The 23,161-nt window shown below is 37.2% G+C and overlaps 1 pseudogene; it reads right to left on the bottom strand.

Annotated features, from left to right (window-relative positions):
* Positions 1–1,260: 1,260 nt before the first annotated feature.
* LOC123951515 overlaps positions 1,261–23,161 on the bottom strand; it is a 67,413-nt pseudogene continuing 45,512 nt past the window's right edge.

The following is a 23,161-nucleotide window of genomic DNA, read 5'->3' as shown; positions in this document are numbered from 1 at the left end:
CATATCCATATGATGGAATGTTACTTGGCAACAAAAAGAAATGAAATACTAAAACATGCCACAATATGGATGAACCTTAAAAACATTACACTAAATGTAATGTCAGAAGTCAGTCACAAAAGACTATATACCATATGATTTCATTTATCTGAACATTTCATACCTGGGTATTATGGAATGTGCAGAATAGGTAAATTTATCATGACAGAAAGTAGTTTAGAGATTGCCTGGAGATGGTGAGTAGTAGGGAGAGGATGTGACTTCTGATGGGTGTGGGTATCTTTTGATGGGTGTGGGTGTCTTTTTTGGTGTGATGGTAGTGTTCGCTAATTAGATAGTGGTGATGGTTTCACAACTCGATATACGAAAACCACTGAATTATTCACTTTTTAGTTTTAATTCAACTTAAAATTCAACTCAATTTGGAGAAGTTAAATTTTGTGTTGTGTGAATTATACCTCAAAAAACTATCCTATAAGAAAACAAATTATTGTATGTTATTCATGCAGACTGTATTTGAGTGTCTCCTGATTGTCAGGCATCTTAATAGACCCATGTGCGTGACTCACCTAAAATCTTTCTCCTGGTTTGTAATTTCAATCTTAAATCTACATGAGAGGGACACCTGGGTGGCTCAGTTGGTTGGGCCGCTGCCTCCGGCTTGGGTCGTGATCCTGGGGTCCTGGGATCGAGTCCCGCATCGGGATCCTTGCTCGGAGGACCCTGCTTCCTCCTCTCTATCTGCCTGCCTCTCTGCCTGCTTGTGTTTACTCTCTCTCTCTGACAAATAAATAAAATCTTAAAAAAAAAAATCTGCGTGAGAATCATCTGGTTATCTCTCTTAAAAAATGAAAGTTTCCCAGTATCCATACCCAGAGATTCTGCTTCAGTGTATCAGAGGTGGAACTCAAGAATCTATGTGTATAACAAGTTCCCTTAAGTATCTCTGATGGATCTAGTTGGGAGGACCACATTTAAAAACAGTGTTCTGGGAGAAAGAAGTCTCAGTTTTACCAGACACATTTTTTATTTATTTCCTTCTCGTTTTCTTGAAGGGAATTTTAGTTTCTGAATTGAAGGTGTATAGATTAAAATGAAAACATTAAAATTTTTTTTTCATGTTTCTCACTGCCTTTGATCAGGTCTTTATTCAAAATTAGCTGCCCATAATGATTTGACATTTACGGAGTAAGCAAATTAAAGTTTATGCACCAGGCTTCTTTTCTTCTTTGGTGGTTTCTTTTTTCTTTTCTTTTTTTTTCCTTCTGTAGGCTTCTTCTCAGCTGCTGGTTTCTTGGTAGCTGCAGCCTTTTTCCCCACCAAACGTTTCTTCTGCTTCTGGACACGAACAGCCTTCTTTCCTTTCTTTGCTCCTGCGGCTTCTTACCTGGATGCCCCTTCTCATCTGATTCAGCTTCTTATCTGTCTGAAACTTATGATTCTTGGCCTGGTGAATAATAGTGTTCTAGTGCATGGTCTTTGCACGTGGGTTTAGTGTCAACATGATTGTCAGGTTTTTCAGTGGATTCTTCTTTAGGACTCTGCGATGACTCTTCTTGAATGGTGCTCAGAGGGCTTTTTGGATCTCTGGGCTTTTCAAAGTTCTGCTAAAGTCTGTATTAAGCATCTTGTGCATGGGGAGGTTGTAGTTACTCTTGAGGGACGCAGCCTTATGCCAAGTGCCATACAGATTGTCTAACTTGAGGAAAGCTCTTTCAGTCCAAACTCAGAAAATTCCCACATGCCCACCAGGAGCAAGCTCCAAAATGTCTGCTTGCTTTTATTAAGTAGATTAATTCCAGGGATGTTTCTGAAGACCTTGGTGATGCCATTGGCTTCATTATAGATGATGCACAGTCCCCTTTGCTGAGTATGAAGACTTTCTCATTTTGCCCTTGCCAGCTCTCATTTGCAGAGAGGCATAGAACTTTTTGATATTATTCCAGACTTTAAGTTCTCCTCTTCTCTCCCCTTCCCCTTTCCTTCCCTTCCCTTCCCTTTTTCCTTTCTCTCTCTCTCCTTCTTTCTTCCTCCCTTCCTCCCTCCTTTCCTTCCTTCTTTCCCTCCCTCTTTCCTTCCTTCCCTCCCTCCCTCCTTCCCTCCCTTCCTTCCTTCCCTCCCTCTCTCCTTCCCTCCCACCCTCTCTCCATTTTTCCCTTTCTCCCTCCCACCCTTCCTTCCTTGTAGTTTAACAAAAGCTTATTTCTCATTCCTATAAAGTCCATCACAGGACTGTGGGATTCTATAGAACAGCTGTTCTCCATGTAGGGGGCTCAGCATTCCAAACTGAGTTTCTGATCCCTTTTTCTGTATGGTCTTCCATGACCAAGGCAGGAAAAACACCAAAGTCTTACACCAACAAATAAAGGCTTCAGCCCAGCAGGCTTTTAATTTCTTAAGAAGCAAAACAGCCTCCTTGGTCTTCTTCTTCTTTGTCTTTTTTTTTTTTTTTTGAGACTTATTTTTTTTAGAGAGAGAAAAAAAGAAAGAGCATGAGCACACATGTGTGGAGAGCGGAAGGGGCAGAGGAATAGGGAGAGAGAGAATCTTAAGCAGACTCCCTGCTGAGTGTGGAGCCCAACATGGGGCCCCATCCCACAATCCCAAAATCATGACTTGAGCTGAAATCAGGAGTTGGATGCTCAACCGAGACACCCAGACATCCCTTCCTTAGTCTTCTTGTAGCCTTCAACTTTATCTTCAGCCATCAAAGGAAGTTCAGGAACTTCCTCAGTATGATGATCTTTAGACACAACCTATGCTGGTAAGGCTGAGGCAGCCAGGCCAGAGAGATGATCTATTGACGGTGTTGTGTTCACTTTGCAGTGCTAATGGCTCCAGGTTTTGGTTGGTGCAAATGTGCAGCCGCCACAACGCATATTTCCCAAAACACCCTGGCCAAAACGCTGAAACCTACTGCCTCAAACTCTAGGAATTCAAGCTGTGGTTCTGCCAGTAAAGACTCAGCCCTGGTTTGATGACTGGCTAATTCACTGACATCATAGGGCTATATGTTGTTTTGCATAAGTTGGGGAACAAAATTCACAATATCAGGTCATACAGGAGCCCTGAACCCAGCAGGCAAAGTGACATATTTGCCAAATGACTCCCCATTTTTGAGTACATTGATATTAATGGACAAGCATATAGGGCGGAGAAGAGAGGACCATGCTGCTTTCAGTTCTGCGGCTCCTTTAGGGAAAAAAAGAAAACAAAAATGTTTTAGGATATCTATTATATTTATGAAGAAGTAGTCTATTTCTTAGCTCTGAGTGGATTGAAGAAATAGCAAACAAAGAGACTAACAGATTAGAATATATAAAAATAAACATAATGAAAATGGTAAAGGACCGTAGCTGATGAGAAAAACTTGCCTGAGTTTAGGAGATAGTGGGTTAATAGTTATAACACACAAAGTAATTATTCAAGTTTATAAGAAAATTATTAAGATTATAGTAGATGAATACAGAAATATGTGAAAAATTTTCAAAAATAAAAGTGCAAATTAACCTCTGGATTATATTTTTATGCTTAGTAAAGCAGCAAAATATTGAAATGGCTAGATCCCATGGTTGCGGTTAAATTGGTGTTGGTTTTCGTTTATGAAAGCAGTGTGAAGTTGGTATAAAGTGTTTGATGATGTCTCATGAGCCATAAAAATGATTATCTCCTTTGATCCCAGTAGTATCAGTCTTAAAAAATATGTCTTTGAAACATATTTTAACAGAAACAAAAATAAGCATTTGTAGATATTAAATTGGAAATTGAATAAATGTGGAACAAGTGAAACCTTTAATAATTCATTGTCAATAATCATAGACTGTTACACAAACATACATTATGCTCATTTACACAAGGAAACGCTACCTAAAAATGTGTTTGTGCTATAAATAACAGTGATGGAACATTTAAAAAATCCTTAATTTTTTTCAACATTTTATTATGAAAATTTCCCAACACAAAGCAAAGATAAAAGAATTTTCTAACGAATATCCATATATTATCACTTAAATTCTCCCACTAACATATTGTTATACTTTGCCATAATATTTTAAAATTTATTTTCCGTGAAAAATTTAAAACTTCCTACAGTTATCAAGAATGATAGTTTCTTGAGATGCTTATTTTTGATTAACAGAGGCATAGCATAACTTCTAAATTTCCGTGAAAAGGTTTAGAACAGTTTTCTGTAAGTTTGTGTATGGCCACCAGGTGTAGCTCTGGACTCACAACATCCTGGAATAAGCATCTGCAAGGAAGGGTTTTAGGGAAAGTTAACTTCCAAATGCAAACAGACTTGTTTGTCAGGTAAGGGTACAGTAAATCTCTTTTTCATTAAGATCTAAAGTAATTTAGGTTATATATTTATTTTATTGTTCAGAAAGTCTTTGCTACAATTTCTTTTGCCTGGAACCTGACTTTCTGACTCCTCAGCGTCTAGGTCAAAAAGTTTTGGGTTATGCTGCAAGTATGTTTATATTATCACCTTTTTAAAATGATTATTTAAGAAAGTTAAAATTAGTTATGGAAATGGAAACGTTCTTTTTCTTGTGCAATGAAAACTCATCACAACTCTAATTTTTCTTTCATGTGATTTATGTTTTTAATCTCTTCAAATATAAACTCCATGAAGTTTGGGACTATACCTAGCACAGTGACAGGAATTCACTGAATATTTTTAAAATAAATATACATAAAGAATGATCGAAACATTTTTCTGAAGGCTGTTTTATAGGAATTAGTATATCTATTCTTTAAGAAGCATGATTGTTCCATTTTTATTTTCTTTTCATAAAGGATAAAAAGATTAGCTTTAAATATTCTTCATAGTTTAAAAGTGGCTCCTAGATAAAAATATTTTCCTGTTTTTAATGGAAAAAAGAATATTGTTATTTTTTTTAATTCGTTTATTTGTTTATTTACAGCATAACAGTGTTCATTGTTTTGGCATCACACCCAGTGCTCCATGCAGTACGTGCCCTCACTATTACCCACCACCTGGTTCCTCAACCTCCCCCCCACCCCCCCGCCCCTTCAAAACCCTCTGGTTGTTTTTCAGTCCATAGTCTCTCATGGTTCATCTCCCCTTCCAGTTTCCCTCAACTCCCTCTCCTCTCCATCTCCCCATGTCCTCCATGTTATTTGTTATGCTCCACAAATAAGTGAGACCATATGATACTTGACTCACTCTGCTTGACTTATTTCACTCAGCATAATCTCTTCCAGTCCCGTCCATGTTGCTACAAAAGTTGGGTATTCATCCTTTCTGATGGAGGCATAATACTCCATTGTGTATATGTACCACATCTTCCTTATCCATTCATCCGTTGAAGGGCATCTTGGATCTTTCCACAGTTTGGCGACCGTAGCCATTGCTGCAATAAACATTGGGGTACAGATGGCCCTTCTTTTCACTACATCTGTATCTTTGGGGTAAATACCCAGCAGTGCAATTGCAGGGTCATAGGGAAGCTCTATTCTTAATTTCTTCAGGAGTCTCCACACTGTTCTCCAAAGTGGCTGCACTAACTTGCATTCCCACCAACAGTGTAAGAGGGTTCCCCTTTCTCCACATCCTCTCCAACACACGTTGTTTCTTGTCTTGCTAATTTTGGCCATTCTAACAGAATATTGTTATTTTTAAAAGATAGCAGAGCCTATGTTGAAATCCATTTTAACCTAAAAATACTCTGCTTTTTCTTCCACTTAAGGAAATCTTCAATTTCTCTCTATGTTAGAATCATCAACTATCAATTTGTTTCTACATACTCGAGAATAAAATCATTGAGGCAAGAATCTAATAGTATAGTCAAATAAATTAAACTATCTACTGGAATAACCAGGGGGAAGGATATTTCAATTTAAAGTCTTTTTTTTTTTTTAAGGAAAGAATATTTTAAAAGCTGTCTACAAAATATAGCTTTTTTTTTCATAAAGGGAAGTTATTCAGAATAAAAGGCGTTGGGAGAATTTTAGTGTAAGTAGAGATGTCTTTCTCAAAGAATTTAATGTCATAATTTGGAATTTTTGACAGTAAGGTGGAAAGATTCATGGAGAATAAACATTACACTTGTTTTTGAAGGATTTTTGTTTTACAGAAAGAAGGGATATTTCAAAGAAATAGGATCACAAAATTACTTAGCTCAAGAATTAAATTATTGACAAACTTTATGCTTATCACTTTCCTGATTTTACTTGTTTTCTTTCAGTTGTACTTGACAAGGAAGAGTCATTATATATACATATAGTCTAAAGGGCTAGAACTTTGAAGATCTTTACTGTTCCTCATTTCCTTGAAAGGTAAGTAATGTCTAATTGCGTACCTAACTTGCATACCTTCTTTCCCTTCTTTGTCTTCTCTCTACTTTTTCCTCTCTTTTCTCCTCACACTTTCACCCCACACTTCTTTTTTTTTTTAAACCATTACTAGTTTGTTTAGAGAAAGATTAGTTACTGCTGAGGGAATTTTACAACAGATATTCGGGTAACATAAAATATTTCTTGAACAACTTTATACTAAGGTACAGACTTAGATCATTATCATCGTGTTTTTGTAACTGTCCAAAAATATTATACAGATTAATATTTTTTTAAAAGATTTCATTTATTTCAGGGGCACCTGAGTGGCTCAGTGGGTTAAGCCTCTCCCTTCAGCTCAGGTCATGATCTCAGCGTCCTGGGATTGAGCCCCACATCGGGCTCTCTGCACAGCAGGGAGCCTTCTTCCCTCTTCTCTCTCTCTCTCTGCCTACTTCTCTGCCTACTTGTGATCTCTCCCTTTCTCTGTTGAATAAATAAATAAAATAAAATAAAAGATTTTATTTATTTCAGAGAGAGAGAGTGAAAGAGAGCCTGAGAGGGGAGAAGGTTAGAGGGAGAAGCAGACTCCCCATGGAGCTGGGAGCCCAATGCGGGACTTGATCCTGGAACTCTGGCATCATGACCTGAGTTGAAGGAAGTCTCTTAACCAACAGAACCACCCACGTGCTCTGGATTAATATTTTAACATTTATTTGCTTTTACTTGAACATCATGATTCATTCTTATCTAACATCAGCTCCACTTATGATAATCAGCTGATAACTACAAATTACAATTGCTATGACAAAATATATATGAAAAATGCCAGTGTAATTTTGATCATCACTATTGTACTTGCCTGAATCATAGGTTGCATCATCTTCTGCAATCTGATTTATGATTCAGTAGCTTTTATTTCTACTATATCTTTTCAGTCCCCACATAAGCTTTAGTCATAGCAGATAAATATGTGATTATAATTTGCCATAGTTGGAAAACCTGGATAATTTCTTTTGGACATTTTGCCATAGCAATTGTAAACTTATAGTTATTAGGTGATGTTAAAAGCTCTTCTTGAGTCTCCTGGGCCTTGATTTGTCTTCAGCTCAAATAATCCGTATGCCAAAGCAGCACATTCAGGGATGGCCTGCCTGAATCCCATCAATATAATTAAGTAAACCTTCAGGCTCTGATATAACGATTGATTTATAATAGCCTTTGGTTGTTGGTTTGATCTGCTGCTTTCAAATTTTACCTCCTTTTGTGTTAAAAATTTATGCAGTGTGGAAATGTTATTTTGTTTCATAATGAAAGCCTGTGTGAATCAATTACCACAGTGTATAAGGTGGGGTGGGTGCTAGGCATTATGTCTACATTATCTCATTTAATCCTCACAATGAAAGTATAAATAATACTCTTTTACAGAGGAGGAAGGAAAGTGAGGCATAAAAGGCTAGGTTCTTGGCAAAGATCACATTTATCATTATTGAACTTGTGCGTGGGACACCAAGATAGATGCTGAAGACACTAAGAGGTACGAGTCTTTATTCGAGAACGTCTTCAGTATGGTTGTTGAGACAAGGCATTATCTGTGAAAAAAAAAAAAAGAGATAAGAATTGTTTTGTAAGTACCATTAACTTACAGTAGTATCTCCTAGGAGAAGTGAATCAGTCTTGGGGTCAGCAAAGCTGCCTGAGACTCTATTCTAGAGACCAAAATGAAGGCATCTCCACTAATTTTGCATGAGTCTGTTTACTGCCTTTACATTCTTTTTCTTTTAAAATATTTTATTTATTTATTTGACAGACAGAGATCACAAGTAGGCAGAGAGGCAGGCAGAGAGAGCAGGGGAAGCAGGCTCCCTGCTGAGCAGAGAGCCTGATGCAGGGCTCTATCCCAGAACCCTGAGATCATGACCTGAACTGAAGGCAGAGTCTTAACCCACTGAGCCACCCAGGTGCCCCTACTTCCCTTATATTCTTGAGAGTTAAATTCGATTTCCCCTTATTTTCTTGAAATTAAATGGAAGGATAAATTCTTTGTGGGAAATAAAATGTTCTTAGGTAACAAGCTGTACGTTATTTCACTACTTTGGTAAACTAGAAGTTTGTTAGTTTCAGGTGCAGAGATTTTCTTGAATGGCAGAAAGATTCACTATACATGTAAAGAAATGAATTTTAATTTCTGTGCAAGTTTAATTTTTAATCAAATTACTTTATTCTAGGAGATACACTCCCTTTGATGAAACCAGTTTGTAACTGAAGTTCATTTTTCAGGCTAAAGCCAGTGCCAGGGACCATCTATGTAGAACAAATAAATAATGTAATATGGAATACAAAACTGTCAGTTCTGGTTTGAGTAAGTGAGTTTATTAACTCTCACACTAGTTTGGGGGAAATGTCTCTCAATTTTAGGGAAATCTGGCACAGGCTAAATAGTTTTTTCTTTCATTCTTTATTTTCAGTGTTTGAGAGAAAGGGAACAGAAGGATCACATGTAGAGAGACTAGAAAGAAGTGTTACCTACCTCAGTGCTCCTAAACTTTTTGTGTTCTTTATACACTTTTGAAGAGTAGAAATTAGAGTAGTCCACTTAAGGGATTTAGAAGATGACCGTCTTTTTTTTTCTTAAAAAAAATTTAAGAAATAGAAAATGCATTTCACAGTTATTGAATTCTTCACTGTTACTGTTTAATACTGTTGACTCTTTTGACTATGTTCTCCTGCATACTCAGAGGTATTCAGTTTTTAATGTTCTACTAAATCAGGAGGATTTTTTGGGGGACTGGCCAGATGCTTCATCATGTGTCTTACTTATTGATTGATTGATTGATTGGACTTGTACAAGAACTGTATTAAATTAATTAATTAAATTAACATATAATGTATTATTTGTTTCAGAGGTACAGTTCTGTGATTCATCAGTCTTACACAATTTATCATGTGTCTTATAACTAATTTATGGCAAGTTGTATCTTTTCTGTATCTAATCTTTCACATAGCCTGTAAGTCTAATATACATGTATCAGTGTATATTTTTATATTCTTATTTGTAACAAAAATAAATTTTGTATGTATGAAGGGTTTGCGGTACAAGATAAGCCTACACAGCAAAGCGTGATAGACCAACTGGGGCTGGGATAGAAAAGACAACTGGCCTCTAGGAATAAAAAATTGGGAACTTTGAAGATAATGGCAGTCTAGAAGTTGAGAATCAACTCCTAGGTAGAAAACTTTTGACAGTTTTAGGATTCTGGTTGAATTGACAAAGGAAAATTTGATAATTTATGTATTGCTTTTTAAAAAATTAGTGAGAAATATTAAACTATACCTTAGATTTTTTGTTGCTTCTTAAAGTTATGTTTTTTCATAATGTTTATTTTTTATTACTAAATGTAGAGTAGAAATAAGAAGAAATAGAAAGGGCACCTGGGTAGCTCAGTCAGTTAAGTGTCTGACTCTTGATTTCTGCTTGGGTCATGATCTTAGGGTCTTGGGATCAAGCCCTGCTTTGGGCTCTAGGCATGGAGCCTGCTTGAGATTCTCCCTCCCCGTGCTTGAGTGCTCTCTATCTCTTAAAAATAAAAAATAAGTAGAAATAAAACACCACATTTCAACGACTTAAAAAATAATTTTTAAAATTTTAGTGTTTTCCATTCCATTTTCTCTGCAGAGGTTAAAAAATGTGTTATTTTAATGTTACACATAGAATCATAACTTTTTCATATTATTATAGTTTGCATAAGCCTTTAAAAGTGGCTTTAGCAAGTATTATTTTAAGTAAATATATCATAGGTCAGTTAATTTCATGATTTTTTTTTCAGTTCATTCTGGGAGGTAGGAGGAGATAGGGTTAAGTTAGGTGAACTATAATTAGAAGGTAGAACAGAAGTCTACTTCTAAAATATTACATTAATTATAAAAATTACCCGAATTAGGAGAAACTTAAAGATCAAGGTCCAGGACAGATTAATAAAAACTATAATGCTACCTTCTGGCTCCATGGCCAATTGTCCAGTAGATCATGGCATTCTTTTCCATGAAACGAGGTTCTCTTGCTCACAGACAACAGATTTAAGATATTAATTTTCTAGGTGAAAGCCAAAGATCTGAAGTTAGAGACTGTAACAACCAGGTCTAATTTGTCAAAGAGAAAATACAAAAGATCCAGGAACAAGGAGTAAAAAGAGACAAGTAGCATCAGAAATCAGAACATAGGAATTTGAACTGCGGGTAAAACTATTTTCCTAATGATGGTCTTGTACTTATTTGCTACATGTATTTTCCCTAAACGTATTCAAGAAGTCTCTGCATTATGGTACAATGTTAAAGGGAAAATAATAAGGTTGTATTTTAGAATAATAGTATTTTTTTTTCATTTTCTTGTTTCTAAATTTTCTATAGTATGATTATATTTACTGTTATAATTAAAGTAACTTAAAAAGCATTCAAATAATTTAAAGACTATCAATTATCATAATGAGTTCTAACGAAAAATTTCTTTGTAGATAATATGTGTTTCAGATGTATCTGAATTAGCGCTGGACTTGGGGTCATAGGAATTGGGTTTTAGGCCAAACTGCTCCATTACTGTGTATGCTTTTTTTTTTTTTTTTAAATATTTTATTTATTTGACAGAGAGAAATCACAACTAGGCAGAGAGAGAGGAGGAAGCAGGCTCCCCGCGGAGCAGAAAGCCTGACATGGGGCTCGATCCCAGGACCCTGAGATCATGACCTGAGCCGAAGGCAGAGGCTTTAACCCACTGAGCCACCCAGGCGCCCCACTGTGTATGCTTTTGATGCCAGTTCTAATGTGTATTTTCCTCCCACACCATCAAACAATTCTCTGACACCAGTGGAGTGTCCTACAATTCAACTCATTTCTGATGCTGTCTTTCTAGAGATGGTTTCAGATTCCACAGGTTAATGGCTCAGTTCCACAAACTGCCCCTACTTCAGATGCCAATCATAAGGCCAGGTTGTTACCTTGCTTCTGACCAGTGGCCTATATATTAGAGGTCCTCAAGTTCCCTTTCTTGGGTTTGATTAATTTGTTCAGGAACTCAGGAAACTAGTTTCCTTAATAGATCACCAGTTCACTGTAAAAGGATATAACTGAGGAAGAGCCATAGGGAAGAGATGCGTGGGATGAGGTGTGTGGGAAAGTATGTGGCCACGGAGCTTCCATGCTCTATCCAAGTATACCACTTCTTCAAATCTTCACATGTTCACCAACCCAGAAGCTCTCCATACCTAGTCCCTAGGTATGATTGATAAATTATTGGCCATTGACTATCAATTCAACCTCCAGTTCCTCTTCCAGCCTGGGAGGTCAGGGTGGGTGGGATTGAAAGTTCTAACTGTGGGGTGCAGGGTTGGTTCACCTGGCTTTTTAAAATTCACCATGTTAACATAAACTCTGGTGTGTTTGAAAGAGTTTTGTTAGGATATCAAATCCCCATTATGGTTCTTATCACTTCAGAGAATTCAAGGGTTTTAGGAGCTCTGTGACAGAAAAAGGGACAAAGGCCAAATGTATGTAATTCTTATTGTAAATGACAATATTACACTATGCAAGTCACTTTTTTCTATCTGGGTTTCTACTTTGTCTTCTGTAAAATTGAGATAAAATGGTATCTACCTCTTGGGCCTATTGAAGAAATTATGATAATGTCTTTGAAAGTGCTTGGTAATGTGCTTCACAGATGTAAGCTATTGTGGAAGTTTTAGGATGATATAAAGCTAAAGCAAGTTCATTCACATTTTGAAAAATGTTTAAAAATACAAAGTGAAAGTTAAATAAATGTTATAATCAAGGAAGACAGACTTTTTCTCATCCCCCACCAGTTTTTTTTTTTTTAAACGATTTTGGTTATTTATTTGAGACAGAGAGAGAACGAGCAGGGGCTAGGGACAGAGGGAGAGGGAGTTATTCCTAGCCTGGATCTCCTGAAGCATGATGGCTCCTGGGGGCATGTCATTCAAGGTGGTACTTGGGTGGGGGCACAGGCAGTGTTAAAAAATTTGCAGTGAAAAATTTTTTTTGCACTGAGCCTAAGGCCCTAGCCTTCAGGCTAGAGTGAGCATATCCTCTTGAGAACTCATGGGCAGAGCACACTGCTAACAGGTTAGATAGCAAGTGTCTGCGCAGCACTGCCGTCTGTAGGTGGTTCTGTGTTTATGCTGAAGGGCAGGAGAGGAAAATGGTGCCTGCCAGCTTCTTCTCAAAGTTCCCCCACACCCTCTGAAATACTTTTAAAAAGATATCCCTCCTATTTGCCCAGGCATTGTGCAAACTGTCAATTCTACATTGCATCTCTGTGAGTTCTTGTCCCTGTAAGGATGACGACTGAGCTATTCCTCATCCTCCCTACTTGTCTACTTCTGAGTCAGACTTTAAAGCCTCAGGCTCTGAGTCCTGCTGATTATACAAACTCATGGAATTCATCCCCTCTGGTTTTCAAGAACAGACAATGTGGTGTTTTTTGTTTGTTTGTTTGTTTTTCCCTAAAATCCCTGTGTGGGTTCCCTGGTGCTTTTCCCTCTTTGCACCTGCAGTCCTATCCTTCCGATGGGTAGCTCCCAACCATTGTTTCTGCCCTTCATAACTTTTTCCAGTGTGGCTTCTTCTCTACATTTAGTTGTGGTTTGTTCTGATAGTCTCCCAGTGGCTTTCCAGTTTATTGAGTTGGATGAGAGTGATATCTAGTTCTAAAGATGGGTTGGAGTGAGTTTAGGGTCTTCCTACTCCACCATCTTTCTGGCACCCCCACCTATATCTACCCTGGGTCCTTTGATTAGGGTATTTAGACCATTTATATTTAAAGTAATTATTGATGGTTTTGTACTTTTGTTACTGGTTTAATGATTGTTTTGTAGGTCTTCTCTGTTCCTTCTTTTGTACTTTTTCCTGGTGACTGATGACTCTATGTGTGTGTTATGCTTGGGTTTCTTTCTCTTTATTTCTTATGTATCTTTTGTAGGTTTTTGGTTTGTGGTTACCATGAGGTTCATATATAGCATCCTGAGTATATAGCACTCTATATTAAGTTGATGGTTACTCAAGTTTGAACACATTTTAAAATAATTTCTCTTTCACTCCCCTCTCCACATTTTATATGTATATTGTCATATTTTACACTTTTTATTTTAATTTTCTTACTTCTAATTGTGGCCTTTCTTTTCTACTTAAAGAAGTCCCTTTAACATTTCTTAAAAGGCTGGTTTAGTGGTGATGAATTCCTTTAACTTGTTTGGGAAACTATCTATCTTTCAGATCTGGGTACAGTATTCTTGGTTGTAGGTTTTTTTTCCCTTTTAGTTTTTTGAATATGTAATATCACTCCCTTTTTACTTGCAAAGTTTCTGTTGAAAAAAACAGGTTATAGCCTGTGGGACTTCCTTTATATGTAACTATTTGCTTCTTTTTGGCTGCTTTTAAATTTCTTTTTATCTTTAATTTTTATCATTTAACTATTATGTGTGTTTATCTAGTTCTCCTTGGGTTCATCATTTTTGGGTCTCTCTGTGCTTTCTGGACCAGGATGTCTGTTTCCTTCTCCAGGTTAGGGAAATTTTCAGCTATTCCTTCTTTTCCTTCTTTCTTTAGAGAAAGAAATTTAGAATAGTTTTAGGTTTACAGAGAAGTTATAAATATACTATAGAGGATTTCTAAATACCCTATTCCCAGTTTCTCCTATTAGTAACATCTTATGTTACTATGGTATGTATATCACAACTAATGAACTAATATTGATACAGTATTTTTGTTTTATAAGATTTATTTATTTGTTTCAGAGAGAGAGAGTTCAAGTGGAGGGAGGAGCAAAGGGAGAGGGAGATAGAATCTCAAGCAGACTCTGCTCTAAACAGATCCTGTTGGATCCCACCTCACTGAGATCATGACCGGAGTGTAAATCAAGTCAGATTCTTAACCAACTGAGCCATCCAGGTGCCCTTTTTCATAACTTTTAACTGTGCATTAAATATTAAAAATTGTGCTATATGGAGGAATAGTCTAGTCCAGTTATTCTCAATTTTTAAAAAAAGATTTTTTTCAATATAGTTGACATACAATGTTACATTAGTTTCAGGTGTATAACATTGATTCAACATCTCTATAAATTAAGCTATGCTCACCACAAGAGTATTAGCTATTATTTTTTTTTGAATAATTTTTCTGACCCTTTTACTCTCTCTTTTTCCAGAGCCCCTATAATGTGTTATTTTGCTTGATGTTGTACTAAAGGTCTGTTAACTTATAACCTCTTTTTTTTTTTAAGTCTTTTTTCTTTTTGTTGTTTAACTTGGGTGCTTTCTAGTACCTTGTCTTCTAGGTTGCTGATCTGTTCTTCTGCATCCTTTAATTTGCTGTTGATTTCCCCCTAGTGTATTTTTTATTTTACTTATTGTATTCTTCAACTTTGATTGGTTCTTTTAATATTTCCTTTGTTGACATTCTCACTGAAATTATCCACTCTTCTCTGAAGTCTGGTGAGGGGCTTTATGAACAATAGTTTGAACTCTTTACAGTAAGATTGCATATCCCCATTTTGTTTAGTTATTTTTCCCCCCACTTAGGTTTTGTCTTATTCTTTCATCTGGAGTATATTCCTCTGTCCCCTCCTTTGGTTTGACTTTCTGTGCTTGTTTCTATGAATTAGGTGAAACAGCTGCCTTTCCCTTCTCTTGAAGGAGTGGTCTCTTGAAGCTCCCTCTCTTGAAGGAGTGGTCTTATATAGGAATGTCCCCATATAGACTTTGTGTGCCTGGTGGCTTTGGCTGGCTGGCCAGAGCTGGGGTGGGTGTGGGCTGAGGTACTCTGTGAAGGCGATGTCTTGGTAGGATGGGTGAAACTCAAGTGGGTCAGCTGGGATATTTTTGTACCTGGGCTGCCTTGATGAGATTGACTTTACTGTAGTGGGTATAGGATGGGGGTTTCCTGGTATACACCATGTTGGGGCACCCTTGGTGGACATCTAAAGCTGAGGTGGGCATTAGTTGGTGAGGGACACCTTGGAGGGACTGCTGGACCTAATGTGGAATAGGCATCTGGGGCTCACTGAGGTGGCAGGCCAACTGGAGCACAGTGACCATGTTCTTATCTGTACTATCAAATTGGAAGGGGAATGAAACTATGGTGTTGCCAGCAGCTATGACTGACCCTGAGGACAATTCCAACATTTCCCCACTATTTGGTGAATGCTCTAGGGTTAGTAGATGGGTTTCTTTTACTTAAAGTCTAGATACCCTATAAATGGTTTTTAATGTTGTGCCCTAGGTCAGGTGAATCTGTGTTTGGCCTCTCAGTGTGATCCTTTCCTACTGCAGTTCCTGGTATTTGTGGTACAGTTCCTGATGTTACCATGTTTCTGTCTGTCCTGATGTGTACTCATTTTCCTACAGAAGATGTTCACTCAGCCCTCAATTCTTCTTCAGGAAGAATTATTGTATATGTAGGTGTAGCTTTAGTACATCCATGAAAGGAACTAATTTCAGGGGTCTTCATATGCTACCACTTGGACCAGGCTCTTCATTAAAATTTTTAGTAGGTCTTTATATATTAGAGAAATTTTCCCTTTGTTTATGATAGTTGGTAATGTTTTATAGTAAGTGCAACAAAAAGGCTGTTTTGTGCCCTTAAAGTTACTCACACATCCCAGGACTTGGGTATCTCTCACAATCTATGGTGTTCTTCTCCCCACCCTACCCAAGCTGAATAACTAATGAAGATCTTAGAAATGGCTTGGAAAGCCTTTGAAAGATAGAGCAATCTAAATATTTGCAGTCTTTTCCTCTTAAATTGATGGAAAATCCTTGATTTTTATATAGTCTTAGAATGTATGGAATTCATTATCTCTCACAATGAATGTAGTTGAGTTAGTATAATTTTGACAGTTTTATCATGCTTTTCCTAGTTATACTTCCCTTTGCATGCAAAATTTGGGATATTCACTTTGGGCATTACTAATAGGGTTTCTTGATGTTTGGACTTATAGGTGGCCCAAGTCTCTGGATTATAGTTAGCACAAAGATGAATATGGATAGATGTCAATAAGGCCTTCCAGGGTAGATGGCTCCCAATTTCCCCACTACCATCAAAAAGGAGAGATATCATCTTTTATTTTCTATGGGGTTTAAAGAAGGCTAATTGGAGTGGAAGTGGATGAAAAAACTGAAGGTCAGTAAAGATAAAAATTCATGACATATATAAAATGCCTTTTAAAAACATTATCTCTATTAAGATCACACAATGATACAGTGACATAACAATCCCTGTTTACAAATGAAGAAATAAAATTCAGATAATTTTCTCCCATAGCCACATAACTTATAAACTAGTCTCAACATAAAAACTTAGAAATGGAAAATATTGCCCTCTGAGGTTAAAGTTTAAGTTAAAAATATAGTGGACTAGAACAGAAATGAAGGACAGGGTTGCTCCTAAGTCTGGAATGATTGACTATAATTTGATTAATTATTTTAATCTCTCTTAAGACCAGATGTGTGAATTGGAAAAGGGCTTAGTCAGCACGTATAGAGAGAATCCTGCCTGGTTTGCTAGCTTGGAAGACAGTTGGCCTCAGGGACGGGGCCACACTATTCCCCATGCATGCCTTGTGAACTTTTCCCCTTAATTTCTCCATTCTCCATTGCACTGTGTTTCCTGTCCTTCTCTTTGTCATCTTGTGTACTCAGAATACAACCCAAAAGATTTGTAAAGCCTCTCTCTATCATGTGCATGGCAGTATACCAGATACTGGAGACACAAGATACAACAGACTCTATGTGGTTCCTCCCTTCATTGGAGAGGACAGATGTTGCAGCAACAGGTAAGATTATTTCCTCATTGTAGGTAAATGTATTGTGACCACAGCATTATACAAAGCTGATATCTTATTTGCATTGAATTGAGAGGGGAAGGCAGGGAATGATCTTAATTCATCTCATCCCTACCCTCTCCACCAATATGTGTTGTAATACTACTTAGAATTGCAAAATGGATATCTGTGCAGTAGGAAATAGCCATTGGGCTTTCATAGACCATCAGTCATTTCTAGACTCTAGCTTTTAGAGGGCGTAGAAGTATTTCATAATTGATTTCTGATAGTGATAACTTTGCAAACATTGAGGGTGAAAGCCAACTCATAATGCCAAAGTCTATTTTATGAATATTCTTTCTTCAGAATTCTTTTCACCCTTGAACCATTCTTTTTTAAAATGATATCTTTTTTCTTCTATTCTTCTCTCTGTCTTCCCTTCTCTTCCCTTCCCTTCCCTTTCTCTCCTCCCTTTTTCTTCCTCTGTATCTGCCTATCTCTACTGAAGACTAGGGAAAAATGATAAAATTCAAACAGAGTATTTGTTATGGAAGAAAAATTCACACATTTTAAAGACAGTGTTAAAAAGCAGCAATCATGACAATAGGAACAACATGTGGAATATTTTGTTTCTTGACCCTTTGAAAATTACTTCACTCATGAGGTTTTAGTAGCCTGGTTATGACAAACTGAAATATGAAGCTACACTTAAAATATAAAGAGTATGGAGAAAAAGATAATTTGTCATATAGTAGGAAAGTCTAACTGCTTCTTTTAAACACCTTTACTTTTAATTTTTTTTACTTTTAATATTTTTTACTTTTTTTTTTTAAAAAAGATTTTATTTATTTATTTAACAGAGAGAGATCACAAGTAGACAGAGAGGCAGGCAGAGAGAGAGAGAGGGAAGCAGGCTCGCTGCTAAGCAGAGAGCCCGATGCGGGACTCGATCCCAGGACCCTGAGATCATGACCTGAGCCGAGGGCAGCGGCTTAACCCACTGAGCCACCCAGGCGCCCCTTTACTTTTAATATTTAATATTTAATTATGAAAAATTTCAATCATAGAATAAGGTTGCATTTTATAGAAAAGAGCAATACACCCAACTCTAAATTTTGTAATTGTCATGTTGCCATACTTGCTTTCTCTATCCATCCATTTTGTTTTTTGATATATTTCAAAGTAATTGTTTAAAAATACTTCTGCTATGATTTCATGGGAGTGACTAGAGAATTTGTAGTCTACAATGTTAAATATCTTCTTTTTATTTCTTCACATCCACTCCCTACCCTTTTGCTCTTTACTCTGTGTCATGGAAGTTAACCACATAAGTGGGCTTTCTTAACCTCTGGTTTTTGGTTAGGTACAGATTATGGAAAGTGCTGGTAGGAATCAGAGGAAGGGTAGAGTATAAGGTTGGGTTATTTAATCTTCCAGTCTCCCTCCATTCATGATTGCTGGTAACTGGCTATATTCTTCAGCCTGAAGGCCTTGACTGTTGATTTTTTTTTTAAGTTTTTTTTTTTTCATTTTTTCTTTCATTTTATTTATTTTTTCAGTGTAACAGTATTCATTCTTTTTGCACAACACCCAGTGCTCCATGCAAAACGTGCCCTCCCCATTACCCACCACCTGTTCCCCCAACCTCCCACCCCTGACCCTTCAAAACCCTCAGGTTGCCCCAACCTCCCACCCCTGACCCTTCAAAACCCTCAGGTTGTTTTTCAGCGTACATAGTCTCTTATGGTTATTAATTATTTTTATTAACATATAATGTATTATTTGCTCCAGGGGTATGGGTCTGTGAATCGTTAAGCTTATACAGTTCATAGCACTCACTGTATCACATACCCTCCCCAATGTCCATAACCCAATCACCCTCTCCATAACCCCCTTCCCCCAGCAAACCTCAGTTTGTTTTGTGAGATTAAGAATCTTTTACAGTTTGTCTTCCTCCCGATCCCATTTTGTTTCATTTTTTCCTCCCTACCCCCCAAATCCCCACCCTGCCTCTCAAATTCCTCATATTGGAGAGATGGTATGATAATTCTTTCTCTGATTGACTTATTTCACTCAGCATAATACCCTCTAGTTCCATCCACATCATTGCAAATCTCAAGATTTCATTTCTTTTGATGGCTGCATATTATTCCACTGTGTATATATATCACATCTTCTTTAACCATTCATCTGTTTATGGACATCTAGGCTCTTTCCATAGTTTGGCTATTGTGGACATTGCTGCTATGAACATTCGGGTGCATGTGCCCCTTCAGATTCCCTACCTTTGTATCTTTAGTGTAAATACCCAGTAGTGCAATTTCTGGGTCATAGGTAGCTCTATTTTCAACTTTTTGAAGACCCTCCATGCTGTTTTCCAAAGTGGCCGCACCACATTGCATTCCCATTAGGAGTGTAGGAGGGTTCCCCTTTCTCCGCATCCTCCCCAATATCTGTCATTTCCTGACTTGTTAATTTTAGCTATTCTGACTGGTGTGAAGTGGTATCTCTTTGTGGTTTTGATTTGTATTTCCCTGATACCAAGTGATGTGGAGCACTTTTCATGTGTCTCTTGGCCATCTGGATACCTTGTCTTCTTTGCAAAAATGTCTGTTCATGTCCTCTGCCCATTTCTTGATTGGATTATTTGTTCTTTGGGTGTTGAGTTTGATAAGTTCTTTATAGATTTTTGGATACTAGTCCTTTATCTGATATGTCATTTGCAAATATCTTCTCCCATTCTGTCAGCTGTCTTTTGGTTTTGTTGACTGTTTCCTTTGCTGTGCAAAAGATTTTGATTTTGATGAAGTCCCAATAGTTCATTTTTGCCCTTGCTTCTCTTGCCTTTGGCAATGTTTCTAGGAAGAAGTTGTTTCTGCTGAGGTCGAAGAGGTTGCTGCTTGTGTTCCCCTCAAGGATTTTGATGGATTCCTTTCTCACATTGAGGTCTTCATCCATTTTGAATCTATTTTTGTGTGTGGTGTAAGGAAATGGTCCAGTTCTCATTCTTCTGCATGTGACTGTCCGATTTTCCCAACACCATTTGTTGAAGAGACTGTCTCTTTTCCACTGGTCTTCCCTTCCTGTTTTGTTGAAGATTAGTTGACCATAGAGTTGAGGGTCTATTTCTGGGCTCTTTATTCTGTTCCATTGATGTATGTGTCTGTTTGTGAGCCAGTACCACACTGTCTTGATGATGACAGTTTTATAATAGAGCTTGAAGTCTGGAATTGTGATGGCACCAACTTTGGCTTTCTTTTTCAACATTCCTCTGGCTATTCAAGGTCTTTTCTGGTTCCATATAAATTTTAGGATTATTTGTTCCATCTCTTTGAAAAAAATGGATGGTGTTTTGATAGGGATTGCATTAAACGTGTATATTGCTTTAGGTAGCATAGATGTTTTCACAATATTTGTTCTTCCAATTCATGAGAATGAAACATATTCCCATTTGTTTGTGTCTTCCTCAATTTCTTTCATGCGTACTTTATAGTTTTCTGAGTACAGATTCTTTTCTTCTTTGGTTAGGTTTATTTCTAGGTATCTTATGGTTTTGGGTGCAATTGTAAATGGGATTGACTCCTTAATTTCTCTTTCCTCTGCCTTGGTCTTGGTGTGTAGAAATGTAATGATTTCTGTGCATTGATTTTATATCCTGACACTTTACTGAATTCCTTTATGAGTTCTAGCAGTTTTGGAGTGGAGTCTTTTGGGTTTTCCACATAAAGTATCATATCATCTGCAGAGAGTGAGAGTTTGACTTCTTCTTTGCTGATTTGGATGCCTTTAATTTCTTTTGTTGTCTGATTGCTGAGGCTAGGACTTCTAGTACTATGTTGAATAGCAGTAATGATAGTGGATACCTCTGCCATGTTCCTGACCTTAGGGGAAAAGCTTCCAGGTTTTCCCCATTGAGAATATCCACTGTGGGTTTTTCATAGATGGCTTTGATCATATTGAGGTATATACCCTCTATCCCTACACTTTGAAGAGTTTTTATCAAGAAAGGATGCTGTACTTTGTCAAATGCTTTTTCAGCCACTATTGAGAGTATCATATGGTTCTTGTTCTTTCTTTTATTAATGTATTGTATCACATTGATTGATTTGTGAATGTTGAACCCACCTTGCAGCCCTAAAATAAATCGTGGTGAATAATCCTTTTAATGTGCTGTTGGATTCTATTGGCTGGTGTTTTGGTGAGAATTTTTGCATCTGTGTTAATCAAGGATATTGGTTTGTAATTCTCCATTTTGATGGGGTCTTTGGTTTTGGGATTAAGGTAATGCTGGTCTCTTAAAATGAGTTTGGAAGTTTTCCTTCCATTTCTATTTTTTGGAGCAGTTTCAGGAGAATAGGTATTAATTCTTCTTTAAATGTTTGGTAGAATTTCCTTGGGAAGCCATCTGGCCCTGGGCTCTTGGGAAATTTTTGATGACCACTTCAATCTCCTTACTAGTTATAGGTCTATTGAGGTTTTCTATTTCTTCCTGGTTCAGTTGTGGCAGTTTATATGTCTCTAGGAATGCATCCTTTTCTTCCAGATTGTCAAATTTGCTGGTGTATTGTTGCTCATAATATGTTCTTTTGATTGTTTGTATTTCTTTGGTGTTGGTTGTAATCTTTCCTCTTTCATTCATGATTTTATTAATTTGGGTTTTTTCTCTTTTCTTTTTGATAAGTCTGGCCAGGGATTTATCAATCTTATTAATTCTTTCAAAGAATGAACTCCTGGTTTCGTTGATCTGTTCTACTATTCTGTTGGTTTCTATTTCATTGATTTCTGCTCTGATCTTTCTTATTTCTCTTCTCCTGCTGGGTTTAGGCTTTCTTTGCTGTTCTTTCTCCAGCTGCTTTAGGTGTAGGGTTATGTTGTGTATTTAGAGACTTTTCTTGTTTCTTGAGAAAGCCTTGTCTCAGTGTACACATTTCTCTCAGGACCGCCTTTGCTGTGTCCCACAGATTTTGAATACTTGTGTTTTCATTTTCATTTGTTTCCATGATTTTTTTAAAAATTCTTTTTTCATTTCCTGGTTGACCCATTCATTCTTTAGTAGGATGCTCTTTAGCCTCCATGTATTTGAGTTCTTTCCAACTTTCCTCTTGTGATTGAGTTCTTGCTTCAGAGCATTGTGGTCTGAAAATATGCAGGGATGATCCCAATCTTTTGGTACTTGTTGAGACCTGATTTGTGACCCAGAATTTGATCTATTCTGGAGAATGTTCCATGTGCACTAGAGAAGAATGTGCTTTAGGATGGAATGTTCTGATTATATCTGTGATGTCCTTCTGGTCCGGTGTGTCATTTAAGCCCTTTATTTCCTTGTTGGTCTTTTGCTTGGATGATCTGTCAATTTTAATGGGGGGTTGTTATAGTCCCCTACTATTATTGTATTATTGTTGATGTGTTTCTTTGATTTTGTTATTAACTGGTTTATATAGTTGGCTGCTCCCATGTTAGGGGCATAGATATTTAAAATTGTTAGAACTTCTTGTGGGACAGACCCTTTGAGTATGTAATGGTGTCCTTCCTCATCTCTTATTATAGTCTTTGGCTTAAAATCTAATTCATCTGATATAAGAATTGCCACCCTAGCTTTTTTTTTTTTTTTTTTTGATGTCCATTAGCATCGTAAATTGTTTTCCACCACCTCACTTTGAATATGGAGGTGTCTTTCGGCCTAGAATAAGTTTCTTTTTTTTTTTTTAAAGGACTTTATTTATTTATTTGACTGACAGATCACAAGTAGGAAGAGGCAGGCAGAGAGAGAGGAGGGGAAGCAGGCTCCCCGCTGAACAGAGAGCCCGATATGGGGCTCGATCCCAGGACCCTGAGATCTTGGCCTGAGATGAAAGCAGAGGCTTTAACCCACTGAGCCACCCAGGCACCCCTAGAATGAGTTTCTTGTAGACAGTATATTGATGGGTCCATTCTGAATCCTGTGTCTTTTGATTGGGGCATTTAGCCCATTTACATTCAGGGTAACTATTGAAAGATATGAATTTAATGCCATTGTATTGCCTGTAAGATGATTGTTAC

Source organism: Meles meles, chromosome 10 (assembly GCF_922984935.1).
Source record: "Meles meles chromosome 10, mMelMel3.1 paternal haplotype, whole genome shotgun sequence".
Taxonomy (NCBI): domain Eukaryota; kingdom Metazoa; phylum Chordata; class Mammalia; order Carnivora; family Mustelidae; genus Meles; species Meles meles.
This window is presented reverse-complemented; position numbering and strand designations above follow the sequence as displayed.